Source organism: Peromyscus leucopus, chromosome 3 (genome assembly GCF_004664715.2).
Source record: "Peromyscus leucopus breed LL Stock chromosome 3, UCI_PerLeu_2.1, whole genome shotgun sequence".
Taxonomy (NCBI): Eukaryota; Metazoa; Chordata; class Mammalia; order Rodentia; family Cricetidae; genus Peromyscus; species Peromyscus leucopus.
This window is the reverse complement of record NC_051065.1, coordinates 38,924,878-38,938,643: the sequence shown is the minus strand read 5'-3', so window position 1 is coordinate 38,938,643 and position 13,766 is coordinate 38,924,878.

Genomic DNA, 13,766 nt, shown 5'->3' with positions numbered 1-13,766 from the left:
ATAATGACTTTTCTATCCCCAAGCTCCAAATTCTTCAACAATTCTCCCCCCCCAAAAAAAATATATATATATATATATGATCAGGTCCATCACAGCAATACTCTTTGGTACCAATTTCTGTTCAAGTTTACTTCTCTGTTGCTGTGATAAAACACAGGCCAACTGTGCTGCTGCAGAGGGCCATGTTGATGTCCGTGGTCTGTACTGCCACCAGAAACTATGTGCAAGTCCATGATCTGTGCTGCCACTGATGGTAAAGGGCAAGGAAGCTTCTTTTTGCAGTGGTATTGATGACTGCAGAGTCACAGTTGAGAATGAGAAATATAGAAGGCTTCTGTAACAATCTCTCTCCCCGACCCATCCCCACCCTCCCAAAAAGAAACTGTCTCGACAGGAAGTGATTGAAGACGACTCTTAAAAATTGTGATAGGCAGGCTAAATTATAGGTCAAAGGTTATGTGGTTGGGTTAGAGTCCCAATCCCTCCATTGGAAGTCGTGTCTGGTTGCAGGGATGCTTGACTCAGGCTCTGTATCCCCCATTGCTAGGGGTCTTAGCTAGGGCCACCTGTTGCTGGGTCTGCAGCTGGGGTCTTGCTGTCTCTGATACCTTGGGGCAGGGGGTGGGTAGATGTTGAGGCAACAACACAGACTCCAGGAGTTTGCAAGCAATCTCATTATTAAACAAAGGGCTGAGGTATTTATGTATGGGCTGTTTGGCGGGCTTTTGCTTCCAGGGTAAGGCTAAAGCACTGGGCTATGCCTTAAGCAAACAGTGAACTGTGACATACACTGAGAGCACTCTGGTCAGAGGAAACCTGACCCATAAGCTCTAAACCAAAAAATGATGATGTGCATCCTAGAACCAACCAAGAAACACCACGGCAGATGGAAGTAAAAGCCTGCCACACAGCCACACATTGTTTAACAAAGGAGATTGCTTGCAAAGTCCTGGAGTCTGTGTCCTTGCCTCCGAGTCTACCCACCCCTGCCTCCAGGTATCAGAGACAGAGAGACCCTGGCTGCAGAGTGAGCAACAGTCACCCTCTTAAATTCCTGGGAGTTTCCATTGCACTCGGTTTCTAGCTCATCCCAAAGATGGCCCTGATTCCAGTTGTCTCCCAGTACTCTCTCCCTTCACCCTCCTCCCACCCACCTGGTCACTCCGGTTCCCATCCCCATTCCACTGGCAACATCTATTCTATTTCCCCTTCACAGTGGGATTCACGTGTCCCCCACCCTAAGCCTTGTTACTTAGGTTCCCTGGGACTGTGGACTGTAGCCTGGTTATCGTTTAATTTACATCTAATATCCACTTATGAGTGAGTACAATACTATATTTGTCTTTCTGGGTCTGGGTTACCTCACTCAGGATGATGTTTTCTAGTTCCATCCATTTGCCTGCAAATTTCATGATGTCATTGTTTAACAGCTGAGTAGTACTCCATTGTATAAATGTGCCATATTTTCTTTATCCATTCTTCAGTTGAGGGACACCTAGGTTGTTTCTAGGCTCTGGCTATTACTTTTTATTTCTATTTATTACAATAAAGCTGCTATGAACATAGTTCAGCAAGTGTCCTTGTGGTAGGGTAGAGTGTCCTTTGGGTATATGCCCAGGAGTGGTATAGCTGGATCTTGAGGAAGGTCGATTCCCAATTTTCTGAGAAACCACCATATTGATTTCCAAAGTGGCTGTACAAGTTTGTGCTCCCACCGTCAGTGGAGGAGTGTTCCTCTTGACCCACAAATATCACCAGCATGAGCTGTCACTTACGCTTTTGACCTTAGCCTTTCAAATAGGTATAATATGGAATCTCAGAGTCATTTTGATTTGCTTAGCCCTGATGGCTAAGGATACTGAACATTTCTTTGAGTGTTTCTCTGCCATTTGAGATTCCTGTGTTGAGAATTCTCTGTTTAGATCTGTACCCGATGTGCTGGGGTAAAGGCGGCACAGAAATTATGGGAGTAGCCAATCAAACGACTGATCCAGCTTGAGACCCATGCCAGGAGAGAGAGCCCCACCCCCAACCCCAGCACTGCCTGGAGGGCCAGGACCCAGAGGCTGGGTGGCCCAGAGTCCTAGGATAGAACCAAACATGACTGGCAATAAAAAAAAAAAAAGGTCAATTAAATAATTCCTAATGAAATTGTGCTGTATTCATAGATTGGTGCCTAGCCCAATTGTCATCAAAGAGGCTTCACCCAGCTACTGATGGGAACAGATGCAGAGACCTACAGTCAAACATTAGATGAATCTCGGGAATCCTGTGGAAGAGGGAAAGGGTAGCGATAACGCCCCGGGCTACCACCACCTGTTCACCATGTCCGAGCGAGGGGCTGTGGATCGAAAAACAGAGACAAAAGACAGCGGGTCATTCCCCTAAGCAGAATGCCAAATGCCGAATGCTGATTATTGAAAGAGGGGAGAAACCTTAAATACAGTCTTACAGCACAATGAGAGAACCCCAGAGGGCAGAAGTTCGCTACAGAACGTTCTACAATCTTGCATCTAAGCTGTTAACGCCCAATATGCAGGATACACAAACAAGGAACTTCCCTTAGCATTCAGAAGGGTGGATACCGGCGGGGAATTAGCATAGGGAGGACCTCTGGTCCAGGTCAGCAAGCAGGCAACGGCTTTACTCAATATGGGAGGAGACCAGTGCCCTACAGGAGAGGAAGAATTGTGGGAGCCAGAGGGACCAAGGACACCACAAGAAAACCTACAAAATCAACTAGTCTGGGCTCATAGGTACTCACAGAGACTGAACCGACAACCAGGGAGCCTGCATGGGACTGACCTAGGCCCTCTGCACATCTGTTACAGTTGTGTAGCTTGGTCTTGTGGGATTCCTAAAAGTGGGAGCAGGGGCTGTCTTTTACTCTGATACTTACTTTTGGGACCCTTTCTGTGGTGATATTTTGTTTGTGCTCTCACAAATTATAGCTTGCTGAAAGATCAGTAAAGGAGCCAGCCACTAGAGAGAGGCCAGGCAGAGGAGCACCTTTAATCCCAGCACTTGGGAGGGGGAAACAGCAACCTTTACTGATCTTTCAGCATTTACCCCAATATCTGGCTCTGGGTTTCTATTATTAAGACCAATTAGGATTTGTGCTACACCTTTTCTCCTACCATCCAGCCTTAGTAGGCGAGAGCGTGCCTAGTCTTACTGCAGCGTGATATGCTGTGGCTGGCGCATATCCATGGCAGGCCTGCCCTTTTCTGAAGAGAAATGGAGGAGGAGTGGATGGAGTTGGGGAGAGTGGGGTGGGGGAGAGATGGGAGAGAGGGAGGGAGGAACAGAGGCGAAACTATGATTGGACTGGAAGAAAATAAATCAATTAATTAATAAAAAATATGATAGGGATCCTGAAGTGTAGCTCTTCATAATGGCCTCTTTAAGGAGCTGGCTTTGGGGAGTTTGAGCAGGCTCCATTGAGTGTGTGGGCAGCACAAAGTGCACTAGGTCTGTTTTTCCTTTTCTTCTTTTCTTTGGGGGATGTCACGGGGGTGGGGAGACCTGGGAAGACTGGGAAGTGAGTGTCATCATGGTGCATTATGTGAAGCCCCAAATAAACAATAAAAATATTATGTTGGGGTGGGGGGGGACCCACAGGCCGAAACCAACTTGGGAAGGAAGGTTATAACTCATCAAGGGCAGCTGAGGCGGCAGCCTGGAGGCGGAAGCTGGAGCGGAGCCCACAGTGCTGTTTGTTGGTGGCTTGCTCCCTGCTTTTCTTACTCAGCCCAGGCCCACCTGGGATTTCACTACCTACAGCGGCCCTGCCCTTCTACATCAATTATTAATTTTAAAATGTCCCACTGACATGCCACAGGTCAATCTGATGAAAGCAATTCCTCAATTGTGTTTCCTTCTTCCCAAGTGTCTTTAATTTGTTTCAAATTCGCCCAAACTAACCCGCAAAGCATCAAAATGTGCATTAGAAAACGCTTCTCCAGCAGGTAGTGCTGCAGGAGACATCCACATGTAAAATAGTGAAACTAGATACCTGTCTCTCACCCTGAAGAAATGCAGTTAAAATAGATCAAAAGCCCTAGTGTAGATGTGAAACTCTAAAAGTGCTAGAGGAAAAAATACAAAAAAAAGGTACAAGCTTCAGGCATAGGGAAGAAATTTCTCAGGAAACAACTCCAGGAATTGACCAATAGGGCTGGGGAAGTCAAAAGCTTGTGCACAGCAGAGTGAAGACAGTCTACAGAAGAGGACAAAACTTTACAAACTGTACATCCGACAGGAGATTAATGTTCTAGAATCTATTTAAAAAATACAACAATAAAACACCAAAAATATTATACGACCAAAAAATGGGCTACTAGACTAAATACAGTTCTTATAGGAAGAAATAGAATAACTGTTAGGATCACATGTGCAGCTTGGGGTCTTACATTATCAGGGGGTGCTGGCGACTACGTATGCGTGGCGAGGTCTCGAAATCTACACCTTAAAAGCTGGATGCAGACCCCACGCTCTCTCTCTCTCTCTCTCTTTCTGCTCTCTGTTCCCTGCTCTGCTCCCCTCCTCCCCTACCCCAATACTGATACTGGGTTCTGTTGTGACCGTGACCTTTCCACAAGGTAACCAGCGCTGATTATCATCCTTTCGATAACCAATAAATATTTGAAGAAGTATTCAACATCCTTCACCATCAGGGAAATTAAAATTTTATTTTCAGTCAGGCATGATGGCACTCCCAGCACTTGGGAGGTAAAAGCATATGAATCTCTTTGAGGTTTGAGGCCAGCCTGGTGTACATAGTGAGTTTCAGGGCAGCTGGGGCTACATAGTGAGACCCTGAACTGTTCCTTTATATACCTCTGGGGGGGGGGATGTAATCTGGTACAGTCACTATGGAAATTTGTAGGGTGTTTCCTCAAGAAAAGTAAAAATATCAGCTAGAGAGATAGCTCAGTGGTTTTTATTAAATAAAAACAAATACATAAGAAAAATTTGACTATGCATCAACAAGAGAGTATGTTATTTTATAATAAAGTATAATACGGCACAGAGTATACCTATCAAGAAAATAAATGGCACAGGTATAAATATAATACAATGTCATTTATCTGATTTTAAAATTTGCAGATAAATACAACATATTGCTTATGAATACTTGCATGGCAAAAGTATAAAATGAGGGAATAAATGCAAATAGAGCAGGTATGTCTGTTGCTGGAGGGCTTCTCTCCAGGTTCCACCAAACCCCGCAGTCCCACAATCCACGTATAAAATAATCATTCAGATGCTTATATTACTTATAAACTGTATGGCGTGGCAGGCTTCTTGTAACTGTTCTTATATCTTAAAAAAACCCATTTCTATAAATCTATACCTTGCCACGTGGCTGGTGGCTTACCGGTGTCTTTACATGTTGCTTGTCCTGGTGGTGGCTGCAGTGTCTCTCCCCTTCTTCCTGTTTCCCCAATTCTCCTCTCCTTGTCCCGCCTATACTTCCTGTCTGGTCACTGGCCATCAGTGTTTTATTTATATAGAGTGATATCCACAGCACTTCCCCTTTTCTTCTTTTTTTAAAAAGGAAGGTTTTAACTTTAACATGATAAAATTACATATAACAAAACAATTATCGAGCAAGAATTACAGTTACAATATTAAAGAAGATGTCCTATCTATCTTATATTTGTGAGTTTAAGGTTTTATATCTAACTCATCTTTTATCATAACTGAGGAAATTACAACTATCTAGTCTTTAACCACATCAAAGACCTCAGAAGGAACATAATGGTACCTGAGAAATGGTAGATGGATGCAAGCAACTTTCGGGAATCTTGCAAGAGTAGACCAAGACAGCTGGCAGCCTGGACAGTCACCTCATGTTTCTCAGCATTGTTGGTGCATTCAAATTGGCTACAGGCTTAGAGTATCTGACAGACCATTTTCAGAAGCAGGAATTCTGAGAGACCATCTTGCCCTGTCTTGGCAGAGTACAGTGGTCGCTTTCCTTGTGTCCCGCTTGTCCAGAAAGGACAGCATTGCATTTGTACTGTCAGCCATCAAGGCAAGGGCAGTTCTTTGCCCAGTAGGTCATTTTGTGCCAAAAAGACAAACTTCCAAATGGAAATGTCTTAGAAGCCCAACATTCTCTCGGGATCAAATTGGTGCAGCCAGGAGCAACTGTGTCTCATGTCAACAGAATTCTAAGTTATTTAAATGCCATATTTTCTAGGTCTATGAAGTGTTTGAAGATTACCTATCTATCTGAAATATATCTATGTATACCTAGAAGACTTAACTAACATGGCTATAAATATGATTATCATAGATGACTAATTATTAATCTATTTTTTAATTATCCATTACAATTTTAAATGAGTTACATAAACATAATACCTCAAACAAGAATAGAAATATATATATATACAGTATAACAAAATTAACTTCAAGTTTGTATCAATAAACTAAAATTTATACCAATGTAAAACATTTTAAGCATAAACTAAAATCTATACCAATGTAAAACATTTTAAACAAGTTGTTCTTTAAAAGTAGGTTCATTAATCTACCCTTTTATCTTATCATCTCTATATCCTCCTATATATCTATATCATATCCCCTTTTCTTTTTTAGAAAGATCACATTTATAATCAACCTGTTTTAAATAAAAAATATTGGTTTTTCTCTGTCCCACACCAGAGGGCTCTTCTGATTTGGGACACAAGAATCTCTTAACCATTTTTTTTAAAGCAATATGTCTGGGTTTAGAGGGGGAGTGAGCCAATTCCACCTCCAAAGCCAGCTTGGTATATTTGGGAATTTGGGCGTAGCATCTCTTACTACTTCCTGCTGGAGGGGGGGCGCTGTATCTTATGGGGACGCAAAGAAAATTTTAGGCCTATGGGGTAGTCCATGAGGCTGTATTGTGTGAACCAGTTGCCTTGAAACTGCTCTGGATGTTAGATTATCTGGGCTATGGTGTCATCGGAGACCTTTCAGGGGGTCTTGGCTGGTGAAACCTGATGTATCTTAATCTGGAACAAATCCACAGCCTCTGGCTTTCTGTGGAAACAAAAGCAGAACCTCTTTTCCAAAGCAACATATCCTTAAATCCAAATTTTGAAGTCAAGGTACCTTTAAAATATACATTTTGGCATAACTCAACAGCTTTTGCAATCAAATGTTTTTCTTCAGTTATGAATATCAAAGAGAACATAATCCATTTTCTCTGTGTGGTAGCCATCTTTACGTGGCTTATTTTTTATATTACCTTGAGCCTATTGCTTTAAACTGCACCATTCTAAGACTGAAACTGGCAGTGTGGCTGCTGGCTCTGCCCACTTCAGCTTCCCAACATGGCGTTTTCCGCCAGTTCTGTGAGTCATCAAGTCTCAGAAATAGAGGGTCTAAGCTTTTATCAAAGCAGCGTGTAGCCCAGAAACTTTTTTTTTAATACTAATAAAGACTAAATCTACCACACAGCACCTCATTACCGCCATACTGCTGGTCAAACGCAAACACCAGGAACCCGCCAGTAGTTCAACCCCGAGTTTTGTGGTGTCTAGCTGCCCTTATGAGACATGAAGCAGGAACCTGTTTTTGGCTCTGTTTAGAATTGGTTATTAAATATTCTCAGGTTTAAGGTGGAAACTCGAGCCGTTGGGCGCCATTTGTTGCTGGAGGGCTTCTCTCCAGGTTCCCTAAGCCCCGCAGTCCCACAATCCACGTATAAAATAATCATTTGTAGCAGAAATTCTTAAAAGCTCTTATTAATAAATCAAACCCGAGGCAAGTTATTGGGGTCCATGCTGGTAGATGAGAGAGACAGAACAAACCACAGCTATCTCACCTCACCAATTCCTCAGCTGGTCTTGTCTCCTCAGACTGGAGGCCTCTGAGTCCTCATCCGGAATGGGTCTCAGCTGAATTGCTGCTGGAAAGCCTGAAGCTTAACCAGCTACATGCTTAACCAGCCAAAAGCTGAACCAGCCAAAATCTTCTAGTTTCTCGTCCTCACGCCTTATATATCTTTCTGTTTTCTACCACCACTCCCTGGGATTAAAGGCTGGCTTTCTGGGATTAAAGGCGTGTCACCATGCTTGGCTATTTCCAATGTGGCCTTGAACTCACAGAGATCCAGAGGGATTTCTATCTCTGGAATGCTAGGATTAAAGGTGTGAGTGCCACCATTTTCTAGCCTTTGTATCTAGTGGCTGTCTGTTCTCTGACCCCAGATAAATTTATTAGAGTACACAATATTTTGGAGAACACAATACCACCACAATCATTCAGACGCTTATATTACTTATAAACTGTATGGCCGTGGCAGGCTTCTTGCTAACTGTTCTTTTATCTTAAATTAACCCATTTCTATAAGTCTATACCTTGCCACGTGGCTGGTGGCTTACCAGCGTCTTTACATGTTGCTTGTCCTGGTGGTGGCTGCAGTGTGTCAATCCCCTTCTTCCTGTTTCCCCAATTCTCCTCTCCTTGTCCCGCCTATACTTCCTGTCTGGTCACTGGCCATCAGTGTTTTATTTATATAGAGTGATATCCACAGCATATGTAAGGTAGGATGACAAGTGGAAAGAGCGAGCCAGGAAGATAGCCAAGTGTTGAAGAGTGCTTACTGCTCTTGCAGAGGACCCCAAGTTTGTTTCCCAGCACCCACATTGGACCTCTCACAACTCCCTGTAACTCTAACTCCAGGGGACCCAAGGCCCTCTTCTGGCCTCTATGGGCAATTGCATACACATTTGAATACACATACAAGCACACATACATGTAAGTAAAACAATTTTTAGAAGATTAGAAAGGGAGTGTGAAAGGCATTGGCTCTACCTAAAATGTTTTATCTTTAAAAATCTCAGAACATTAATAATTAAAGAGTTGTATGCACACAAAAGCTTTGCCTTGTTATCTATTCTAGTGTGAAGATAAAATATTATAGCCCAAAACAAAAGAGGATTTGTTAGGCAGATCCAGTGAAGGTATATATTCCAAGAATAGAGTAATGTATTCAAAATACAAAGTCAACAGCTAGCTTGACTGTGTGGGGAGCTGTAGATCACTGGGACTGGGGTGCTTATATGCCTGGACTTACTGCCAAGAACTGTGCCCCCCCCAGCCACTGTTAAGAGGATGCAGAATGAGAGAGAGAGGGTGATTTAATCAAGAAGCAGCCATGGGGAGCTGTTACAAGGCATTAAGTACATACCCTTCTATTCTGCTCTAACCAAAACAGAAAATTATTGGGATTAGAAAAGAAGCTGAGAAATCAGAATTATATATAATAGCACATCTAGAGTAACATCCAGGGAATTATCCTAAATTGTTAATAATTTTACAATGGTTTTATTTTTTTTTCAGATTAACTTCAAACTTCTCTCATAGTAAAGATAATAGCAAAAAATAAAAAGGCAAACATCTTTTTGTTCAGAAGGCAAAAATTACCTGTTACTGAGAAAATTCCAATTAAGTGGTAAGAAAGACTTCTTCCATGTAATCCTTTGGGTACTTATTATAAATGAATTTTTATGGTTGTTTTTATTCCATCATGGATGGAAGTTGATGCTGCTTTTATGGATGTGGCAGGCCATTCAATGACAATGGGAAACCCTGACATCCCCTGTGACCTTATTACCTATTCTTGTGTCTGGACCTTCTCTCCCATATTACTGTCAAAGCAGCAGAAAAGTTCAGGCTGGAAAATACAGTTCTTCCTAGAGAGTGCTGGTAGCATCTCATCTGGGACTGTGTAAATGAGTAATAAAAAGCACAAAACATTGTGTAGGAAATATTGCCTTATTAAACCAAGTGACAGGAACCTAACTTACACTGAGGTAGCCCCTTACCATCAGTGCTTACAGAAAGCATATGTATGGTGATGAGTTAGACATCTGCGTGTGTGTGTGTGTGTGTGTGTGTGTGTGTGTGTGTTACTATTGTACAGAACTACCTATGTGCATGTGTGCATTAAGTGAGGAGACCAGTAGTCAGCCCCAAGTGCCATCCATCTCCCTCTCTCTCCTTTCCTCTCCTCTCCCCCTCCCCTCCTCCAGAATCTCTCATTGGCCTAGACTAACTGGGAAATTAGTCTAGCCTGGCTGAGCAACGAGCCCTGGTGATCCACATGTCTCCCCACACTGGGATTAGAAGTGTATGTGGCTGGGCTGGAGAGCTGGCTCAGAGGTTAAGAAGTGTATGTGGCCATGCCTAGTTTGTTTGTTTTGTTTTGTTTTTTGTTTTGTTTTTAATGTGGATCCTTGATATCAAATTCAGGTCCTCATGCTTGTAAGACAAGCTCTTTACAAATTGTTACCCCAGCCCCAAGACAGACATTTTTAACTTCTACAAATTTTTCAGAAACTAGACCACGCCTTTAAAGGCTGGAGACAAACCCAGGCATTCTGAGTTCTAACACAATCTGTTCCAAGTTCATACTTTTGGTAATTTGAAGTTAATTCCTTGATATTCCTCTAAATGTCTTAACTATAACAATACCTAAATTCTAGTATCCTCTACATGGTGAGGTTGGTAAAACAGCAAAGGAAGATTGCCATCTTTGGGCTTCTCTTCCTAAAACAACCTCCCCAACAGACAGAACTGTCCACCACAGAAAGCAGCTTGCTGCAGTCCTACAAGTCAGTCACCTCAGGCTTAGGAAGACAGGGAACTCTAGATTTTTCAATGTCAGACACTGTGATAATAGACATTTATAAATTTATCTCACAAAAATTGTTCATATAGAAACCATAACTCTTCCTAAAGCTGTTAATCCCACTGGGTGAGAACGAGACCACTACCACAATCTTTGAGTCAATTTGAAGCAAGTTTTAATTAAATGCTGGCCAGGAAGATGGATTCTGGCCAGGTCCATCTCTGGATTCCCAGAAAATGGTCATGAGTCACGTTTTTGCAGAGACTTAAAAAGGCAAAACCACAAAGCTACCAGCTCTAATCAGGGGCAAGCATAGATTGTAGATGTAACCAACCGTCTTATTAAATAAGAAACACAAAACCAATGTAAAAGAGAAAGCCAAGAGGTCAGAGCTCAGAGCTAAAATCCTACCCTTCCTCCTGCAGTGCTCCTAGCTCTCCAAAAGAGACCTACTTCCTGTGTGTATGTCTTTACATAGTCTTTCTGTTCTGACTTCTCATTGGTTGTAAACCCAAACACGAGACTGTCTCGTCACTGCCTGTAAGTACAGCCCTCCAGGTCTTAAAGGCATATGTCTCCAATGCTGGCTGTATCCCTGAACACACAGAGATCTATGGGATTAAAGGTGTGCGCCACCACACCACCACCACGCTCTTTCTATGGCTCTAATAGCTCTGACCCCCGGGCAACTTTATTTATTAACATACAATTAAAATCACATTTCAGTACAAATAGAATACCACCATAATAGATCCTGACCTATTTGGGTCAAACTTGTTTAGGGGAGTGAAAACATGAACAACAGCCTCCAGCATTTCAGGAAGTGTCTGTCCTTCAGCAAGGGGTACACCGGTTAGAGGCACTTTTGTTTCCTGGATCTCCTAAGCACAGTAATTAAAGCTTAAACGGTAACTTTGGCTCTCACAAAGATTCACATTTTAGGAAGTTACCCCTCCTGAAATGTTTTGCTCCAGCAATGCCTTTCTAATGCAGCAGTAGGGTATTTTCCTAAGTGATTGAGGAATACGTTCTGTTAGGATGGCTTTGCCAATTGCTATAGTAACTAAGATTTTCTATTTGAATTGATTGGACATTGACTCAGTAATGTGGTGACTTGTTCCAAGGCTCAGGTCCCCATGAGACATTTTTATCTACAAACTAGTTCATTAAATGACTTGCCCTAAACTCTGATTCAAACAAATGCCAGTGTTCAGTTGGAGACTCCGGCTTGCCCCTTCATGATCTAGAAACCCCCATCGCCCCCAAACCCCACCTGCAAAAAGCCCAGTCCTGAACTCTTTGCAGCCCCACCCCCAAGTTACTCAAGTCCCTACCAAAGCACTCAGCTTTTGACCATACTTGGGCACAAACCTAGTTTGTGGCAGACACATCATCACCCCTGCCTACAACCTCTAAAATCTCCCTGCTTTGGTTTGTGGGCACTGACGGCTTCTTCAGACTACATTTCTAGGACTGAAGAACCCAGAGATCTACTTGCTCTCAATAAACCTGTTGTTAGACGTTTTCAGCTTGACCTGGCTTTTGGCATCGGCAGAGAAACTTAGTATTGGAGCAGAAAATCCATTAGCTAGTGCTTGATAACTCTAGGTGCCTGGAATGACACATTCAGTGGCAATATTGTTGTGCCCAGATCGTGACCCCCAGAGAGACCACCAAAGACGAGCATGCTGGAATGCAAAAGCAAGGTTTAATTTCTGGATATCCAAAAGCAATACAAGCCTAGGCAGGGACTTCGTCCAACACATCCAACGCAGTGGAGGCTGGAGGAAATGCCCACCTATCTGCAAGCTCTGCTTTTAAAGGGAAAAATCACAAGGTTACATCATTTAGGGGTGCTAGTACGTGTACAATTCTGATTGGCTCACTTCTAGGGACTTCTAGAAATTACTTCTAAGGGAGTGGTTGCCCGCCACCATTTCTCACTGGCTACCCTCAGGTGGGGGTATTTTGGTGGTCAGTTACCCTGGAAACCAGGGAGAGGACATTCCATAGTCTGGCAGGCATTACCTTGTGACTACCTTGTGACTTTGCACGTTTACACTTCCTGGTTTCTGGAATCTGAACTTGCTGGTTTCAGTAACTAATGGCCTATTCCCAAAAGGAGAAATCTTAGGCCTTAATTTTAGTGTGAAAGCATTTTGGTCTTATTTCTAAGATGGCTCATTTTGGTCTCACAATATAAGTGCTGCCCTGACAAGTGAGCATTCCTCACCAAGAGAATAGACCTGATTCTCCATGAAAAGAGAGACTCAAAAACTGTGAGAGATAATCACATACATTATGATTTCCCATTGTCCAGGGCTTTTATCTCGGCATTTTTTTTTTTTTGACCTCCTGGGCTGCTTAGGATTGGGGTAGATCAGGTTTTGTGACTCTATAGCTTATACAATTTGATAGACTCCCTTTTAGAAATTTAAAATAAAATTAAGTACAAAAGTACTTGTTTTAAAAGAGAAATGAAATCATAACCTATAAATTTATCAACCTTTAAAAAATGATAAACATCAAATTATCTGAAACCGCCAGACTTCCTCAAAAATAGATGAACCAGAAATACACAGATGCCACATAGAAGTTTTACATACAGATGAAGTCTGTATTTATTTGAAAAGCCAGTAACTAGTAATTTTTTAATTTAGTGAAGTCTGTAAGGTCACAGGTCGAAAGTGTAGCTAACATCAAGCTGATCACAGAAAACCACTCTGACACATAATTAAAGTCTCAGAACACCTACCACTGAGAGCTGAGATTTGACACTCCTCTGCAAGCTATCGAGAGGCTTGACCTGTCCACACATCCTGGGGCAGAGACAGAAAGACTGAACTCCAGCACGGAAGACGGCACACCTTCGTGTCTAAGCTGGGCACCCTGCTCCTCTGGAGGGTGCAAACAGCTGCCACAAAGGGAGGGGCAGAGCAGACACTCTGCTCAGCAGATGTGTCACAGCTGGGCTCCCTCCTGAGCTTAAGCAACATGTCTGCCCGAACCTCTGCTCTAGAATATTGCATTCTCTCTTTCATTGGAGTGAAAATTACCCTGTTCTGGAGAGAGACACCATCTCATTCTCCTAAGACCACTTATTCCACAAGAATCCTTGAAAAGACAATCC